The sequence below is a fragment of the Parasteatoda tepidariorum genome, chromosome 10, assembly GCF_043381705.1.
Source record: "Parasteatoda tepidariorum isolate YZ-2023 chromosome 10, CAS_Ptep_4.0, whole genome shotgun sequence".
Taxonomy (NCBI): domain Eukaryota; kingdom Metazoa; phylum Arthropoda; class Arachnida; order Araneae; family Theridiidae; genus Parasteatoda; species Parasteatoda tepidariorum.
This window is the reverse complement of record NC_092213.1, coordinates 81,485,678-81,493,114: the sequence shown is the minus strand read 5'-3', so window position 1 is coordinate 81,493,114 and position 7,437 is coordinate 81,485,678. Positions and strand designations below refer to the sequence as shown.

Sequence of the window (7,437 nt, the reverse complement as noted above, 5' to 3'; positions counted from 1 at the left end):
CATCAGTGTAGGGTATACCGGGCAGTGGCACTTAACCTTAAAAAAACATCAGTGTAGGGTATACCGGGCAGTGGCACTTAACCTTAAGTGGCTCGGTATACCCTACACTGACGTTTTTTTAAGGTCAAGTGCCATTGCCCGATACTCCAAACACTGATGTTTCTTCTGATCTATCGTCAATAAGTATTAAAATATCGAATAAATGTAATGATATCCACGAATAAATCCATATCAAATCGAATGTAATAAATATTTCGGACATTCACCTGTGATTGTCGACATACACCGGTGAAGGTCCGAATGTACAAGAATGTAATGAAATATTCGATCTTTCGCCGTGACATGTAGAGAAAACATGGAAAAACTTCAGAATAAAAAAAGGGAAAAATAAAAATATAAAAAAAAATAATTACAATAAAAAAAATTCCGAAAATAGGAAAAATAAATAAAAATCCGGAAAATAAAAGATATAATCTTTTCATCAGCTTTTTTTTTTCTTTTTATCCTTTTTGTATTTATCTATTATGTTATATATATTATCCACAATTTTAGTAAAATAATTAATCAACATTTCGAACTCATTAATAGAAATACCTACCAGCAAATCAATTCGTTTTTAGTCAAAGTTAGCACGAAATAAAAATTAAAATTACTATTTTACTATTTACAATTACTATTTTACTAGTATCAAAGGTAAATCATTGTATTGAAAAATCATTTCAAAAAAGCGTATACACGATCAGAAGAAATTTTTGTGTTTTGAAGGAATTCAGTGAATTTTCCCCATAAATCTAACCTAGTTTATTTACTTTTGAAATGTAAAGCGTAGAAACAAATTTAGAACTGGTGAATTTGTTTTTATTTCTTTGATTATGCTTATAATTTGTTTTTCTTAAACTCTATTGAAATAAATATAGAATTTTAACTCATCTAACTTTTTGTCATTACCTGTGACAAGAGTTTCGTAAAATGTAAAAATTTATTAAAATCTTTCGTCGCAAATGCTAAGTTATGGTATAACTCTAAATTTTTCGATTAACTTTAAATTAAAAATATAGAAAAAGAAAAAAAAAACAGGGATTTATTTCTGTAAAAGTATATTTTTATATCTAAAACAACTGATTAAAAACAAAAATTAATTGCATTTATAGAACTGTTTCTTTTCGTTTACCGCTTGTTTTAAATAAAATATAGTCGACAAAAATGCATCTGATAAATTTATACAGGGTTATTCATAATTCCCTCCGGGGTTTCGAAGCGTTATAGTAAAAAAAAGAAGACGAATATGCAGGGGCGGATCCAAATATTTTCNGGGGGGGGGGGGGGGTCATAGACTCAGATCCCCCCCACACACAATTAATTTTTTTTATAAAAAAATATTTTTAAAAACATTTTTTCGAAAAAAAACTGGGTTTTTTAATGCTAGTCTTCTAATTTATTTTTTTCATAATGAACAATAGAACAATACATAAATAATTCCAAGTATTAATAATTCAAGCATGGTGCCAGATTTTATTTACGAGTTTCGCAAGTTTCCCATCTTCACTTTTATGCAATCTTTGATTAAACCTGTTGAAGCGCGCTTCAACATTATTAATGTTTACAATGAAACTATGACGAATTTCGTTTTAATCTTTTGGATTATGATTCTTAAAACAGTGAAGAACATAATTAGATGGGGGTGAAAACCAATTTTTTCGACCTACCTAGGTGTATATGCCCCTTTAAATAATTTTTGAAATATTTTATTTCTTTCGTAAACTTTAAAAAAATTATTATTTTTTTTCTTCGAGTTTTTTTTTCATGACCCTTATGACCCCCCGCTGGATTCGCCACTGCGAATATGGCAAAAAAGAACATATGAAATTATTCCGAAAGTATTCAAGTTTTAATTTAGCAGTTGCCAGAAGATGGCAGTAACATGTACCAATGAAGCAAGTTGTATAGTCCAATCTACCTAAGTTGGCACTGGAGAGAAAGGCAGGTAGATCGGATTACAGCCGTTGTCATGGAAACTAGGATACTCTTTAAGTCTGTTGGGTGATGAGGTAGCAAAAAAGGGAGAGAAAGTGGCCAGTATTGGCGTTTAAGAAAGCAAAACGCCGAATTTGTTTTATTTTTAAAAAACTAAGAATCGTAATAAAATTTTGAACAGAATACGGAAAAGAACACGATTTTTTAGAGCAATTCTAATAATTATTATTTTAAGATACTAGTTGTAAGCTCATTTCTTAATTAATATTTAAAAAGCAGATTTTCTTATTACGATTTTTTAACTAAATGATACTAATTTTAAACAACAGAAAAAATATATATATTTAAAAATATTCTTTTTTGCTGAAATCTAAGTAAAAAAGAAAAGAAATACATAGATGCGCATGAATACTTTGTTTTAAATATTTATTTTTATATTCTTATTTTTTTGTAAATTAATGTACATTAATTTATCCCACATTGGTGTTTTGTTGGGGAAGGAAAAGTCAGCATAGGCAGGAAATTACATCCCACCCTCTTAGACTCAACAGGAACTCTTTGACCACCTATCCTGGTGGTTATCATGTTATTCATTTAATATTTTAACAGTTGACAGTTCCTTCTGCAAACTATTTGTGGGATCGCCCAGAATTAAATTCAATCCACAATTTCTCATCAGGAGAAATTCTACTTGGTTGGTTAGGCACATTTTTTCAAAAGAAAATACATATCTTAAAATATCAGAACCTTTCCTTTACTTTTCAGGATCGTTGCGGGTGATAAGAGGCTTAAGACAAAAATCCGTATAATTAGTTATTTAAGTATAGTAGAATTAGTTAGTCTCGAAATATTTTGTCAGATACTGAAATATCTTAATATTTTCTATGTAAGAGAAAGAAATTCTCAGCTTTTTTGGCTTTGTATTTCAAAAATAATAATTAAAATATTGATTGGTTTAAATTAACCTTTCGATGTTTAAAAAAAAATTAACGATTCAAATTTTGTGTCTTTATTGAAATTATTTCAATTCCTATACATTTTATTTGTTTATAACTAACGGATTTGCGCACTTATATTATGGAATTTGTATTTCGGATAATATTTAAAAGTCCCTTTAATTAAACAGACTAAAAATCTTAAATTTCCGCCATCACATTATTACAGTTCCTATAAAAAGCGAATTGTACTTCAGAGCTACACATGGCGCAAAAGACACTAAATTTGAATCTTTACAAAGATTGAATAAAGCCAAAACAATTTTTACTTTTGTCGTAAAAAAAAATAATAAAATCAGATGTTAAATTAGCTCTACGGCAAATATGCTCAACTGTCATCAGTTTAATAATATTCACCTGCCTATTTGGGTGGTTTTTTTTTCATTCATTCTGTGGGGAAATTTTTTTTCATTAAATATTGTACATATGAGGTTAATATTTAGAAAATTAAACAGTCAAATACAAAAAGAAAGCAAAATAAGAACAGCACAAGAGATAGAACACTCAAGCAAAGGCAAGGAGAATGGAAAGAGCTGGCTGACCAGTGTAAAAACATAGCCAACGCGCCAATTCCGCTTGGCCTTTAAAACTGATTCAGCGCTAAACTAAAACACCTCCTTTTTCTTTGTACATTCGCTTCACTGAGAAGGTATTTATAAGTTAAATACATTTAAACATGAAAAGTTTCTAATGCATGTTTTAAGATAAACTTTTCTTACTATACAACATTTATTTATATTTGTACGCTCATTTAAACTGCAATTCATTTCAAAATAGCGAAGAACTACTTTTCAAAGGCGGAGTATTACATAGTAAAGAAAAATGTGTTTACATTATGTAATTTTTTTTATTGTAAAGAAAAACGGCGTTTACAGGCGCAGGGAATTGCTACTAACCAAATATATTATGTTTTAGTAAGATTTTCTAAGTTGGATTTAACATTATCTTAGAAAGCCAGGACATTATTCTTTTGCTTGCTGAAATCTGCGTAATTTTATACGTAAAAACTTGAAAGTGCATTTAATGGAATTTTATTTAGTGCAAGAAAGTTAAAAATTTTTCTTATTATTTAAGGAAGAAAATAATTTTTTGTTGGCTCAAGTCGGCCGAACTTAATTTGTAGATTCAGAAATAAAACTGCAACTGCACACAAAAAATTAAAAAGAGTTTCTTACTTACAATTAAAAAAACGTATTCACATTATGGTAGTAATATTTTTCTTCATTGTTAATTATCATGTTAACATTAATTTTAAAATGTGATCAGGTTAATCTATGTTATTATAGGAAGTAGTTATAGAAACTTTAACTACGGCCATTCCAAAAAAAAACTCTGATATAGAGTAGCCCTCTGTTCGCTGCCGCTCTCTGACCCCGATGATTGCTTTTCAATAATTGTTATTTCTTGACAGAAAAAGTTAAAATTGAGCCGTGATGGTTCAGGGAATAGAGCGTTCGCCTTCCAATGAGGTGAACCGGGTTCGAATCCCAATGAAGACTGGTCGAAAAGAATTCCGGCGTGCACCGACCGCAGTGCTGACGTAAAAATATCCTCCATGGTAAACGAATCATGGGTTGGAGTCCCCTTACCGTCAGGCTAACGGTGGGAGATTTTCGTGGTTTTCCCCTCCATGTAACGCAAATACGGGCTAGTTTCAACAAAAAGTCCTTAACGAAGGGGCATTTCTCCCAATACTTGATCCAGGAGTTCTCTTGTCTTCTGGATTGGGTTCATAATTACAAGGCAAAGGCTACTTTACAAGGCTAACGGCAAAATCACAGTCGTATACCCAAAGTCGTAATTAATAGCCGTAAACCCAAATAATTGAGTCAACAACGGTTATAAAAATAAAGTTAAAATTATTCAGTTAACATATGTGTACCAAAAGCATTTCTGTTTGTGTGCATTATAAAATATGATAAATATTCAAAAAACAGAAGTAATTTTTTTAAGTAATCATTTTTAAAAATAGCATTTATATTGTTCGAACAAATGTGATGAGTTCACCACCGTAATTTAATATTTTTGCTTACCAAACGGGCGGATATATTAAATGCTATTTTCGCTTGCATCTCAGTGTGCATGATATAACAGATCTCAATAACTGTAAGTTATAACAATATATTAATGTCACAAAAATAATAATTGTAAAATGGTTAATAAGATTAGACTACCTTTCTAAATAACTTTATTGTGGGGGAAGACCATATTAGACAGTGTCAACCTTCATCGATCAAAAGATACCTCACCATAGAATCGAGTAAACATGTCTTTGTATACTAGTGAATTGAAATTGTATTTTTTGTAGTGGTAGACACACTACAGTGTTCCCCTACCAGAATTTTATCTGTGGTGGAATTCGATGAGCGGGATACCACTAGTTGATTCATTGTTGTTTTTGTGAGAATCCGGGAGAACTGTATTAAGATCACAGTACTTTCTGAATGTTGAGCGTGAGAGCTGTATTAAGTTCAGGTCGTGATCGCTCTTGTGTTGCCGTCAGCAGTCGAGTGAATACAAGTAGCAAGTCAACTGTTCATTGTGGATCATTAATCGAAGTAGGCCTGATCAAATCGTAGTGGGCGTTTCTGCCAAGGTAGGCGTGTTCACATCACGTCCGGGTCACCAATGTGGGGAGAGTCGCATCGACCCTGTCAACCGTCATCTATCAAAAGGTACCCCATCATAGAATCGAGTGAATATGTCTTATATACTAGTGAATTGAAATTGTATTTTTTGTAGTGGTAGATACGCTACAGACTTACCGTTTCCACTTAGTGACCAAAAACAAAAACTTCGGAAAATTAGAATAACAAAGGAAACTTGTTTTCCCGCTAAATTTATGTTACCAATGGAAGATGTATATTCTGTTTTGTATGCAAAGCAAAATGACAAAGTATGAAATGTAATGACGGGCCGTTCCATTCCTACGTAAGCATACTTTTTGGCAACTTTGGACTTCCTCCTATAAATAAAGCCTTCCACGCTTGCTTACGTAAGAAAATACCGCCTCTTGTTTTTGACTTCCACTTTTACTCTACCAATCTACGTTTAGGATTAAATTTAAATAAAATACGTAAAAATAATTTAGCACAAAACGATGCTTGTGTTTCATCACTTTTATAAAATTTAGAATATTCTTTATTTTATTTTATTTATATTATATTTATTTATACTATATTTTTACATTGTATTTACGTCGTTGAACAGCCGACCCAATTTTTGGGTCACTCCGTAGCCTTGTCATTTTAAACACAATCCAGAAGACAAGGGAACTCGAGTATTGGGAGAAATTTGCCTTTCGTGGAAGACTATTGATAGAGCTAACCCGCATTTGCGTTACACGGTGAGGAAGACCACGAGAACCTCCCACGATTCTCCTATGATTCGCCTACCACTGAGGATATTTCAGGTCAGCACTGTGGTCAGTGCAAGCCGGGTGCGGAATTCGCATTGACCAGCCATCGCCTATATCGAACCCTCATTGGAAGACGAACGCTCTATCCCCTGAGCCATTGCGGCTCATAATTCCAAATTTGAAATTTTTTCGATTGGAATTTCTTTTTTACATTTTTTAAAAAAAAAAATTTAAAATAAGGGGAGCCTTGCTCATTATCCTCCTCCCTTTGCTAGCAAAAATATTAGAGGAGATATTAAAACTAAAGATTGTTCTGTTAAACCTGGATTTGTTTATATGACACAATGTCATTTAATAATGGTAACAGGATGCGGTAAGCAAGTATCGAAAGTTTTTTTTACAAAGTCACACAAAGCTTTACCTCAGTGATTCTCAACCTTTTTTTTTATTTTTATGGCGGGACACTTTTAACGATTTCGAAATTTGACGGCACACAATGAAAAAAATTAGTTTAAAAGTTGTTTACTTACCTATAATACACTGTGTTAAATAGTTTGTGATAATAATTTTGAACGCGAAGTAAAATATGTAAAATAAAAGCACGTTTATTAAGGGATTAAATATTTCATTCGACCAATTTTTTGCTAGTTAGTAACAGTTATTTATTTTTTTGCTAGTTATTAATTTTTAGCTTGTTTTCTATAGTTATTAACTGTTAGTTATTTTACATTGTTATTTTTTTGTGATTTCTTGTTAACTAGTTTTTTTGTCAATTATTAATTGTTAGCTTATTTTTTTTTGTTAGTTATCCTTTGTTAATTTGCTTTTAAAACTATTAATTGCATAGCTTACTTTAATGATTAGCTTTTATTTCCGTTTGAAAGTTAATATTTAGCTTGTGTTCCTTTGTTAATTAATAATTTTAATACTCATTAAATTTTCTACTTATTTCAACATTTTTCTAAAATTGGCCAAGGACAATTTAAACGCTTCCTTCTTATTCTAACTCACTTTAAGATTGTCAGAGAAAAGACAATCGCCGACAAAAATGTTCACGCGGTTAAAGCGTGGAAAAATTATAAAAAGTATATATTAATCATATTGACTCTT

The 7,437-nt window shown here is 31.2% G+C and overlaps 1 protein-coding gene across 1 annotated transcript in view; it reads left to right on the top strand.

The window, feature by feature from the left end:
• LOC107451550 (1,5-anhydro-D-fructose reductase) overlaps positions 1-7,437 on the top strand; it is a gene marked incomplete at its 3' end in the record, with an annotated part of 32,747 nt that overhangs the window by 649 nt on the left and 24,661 nt on the right.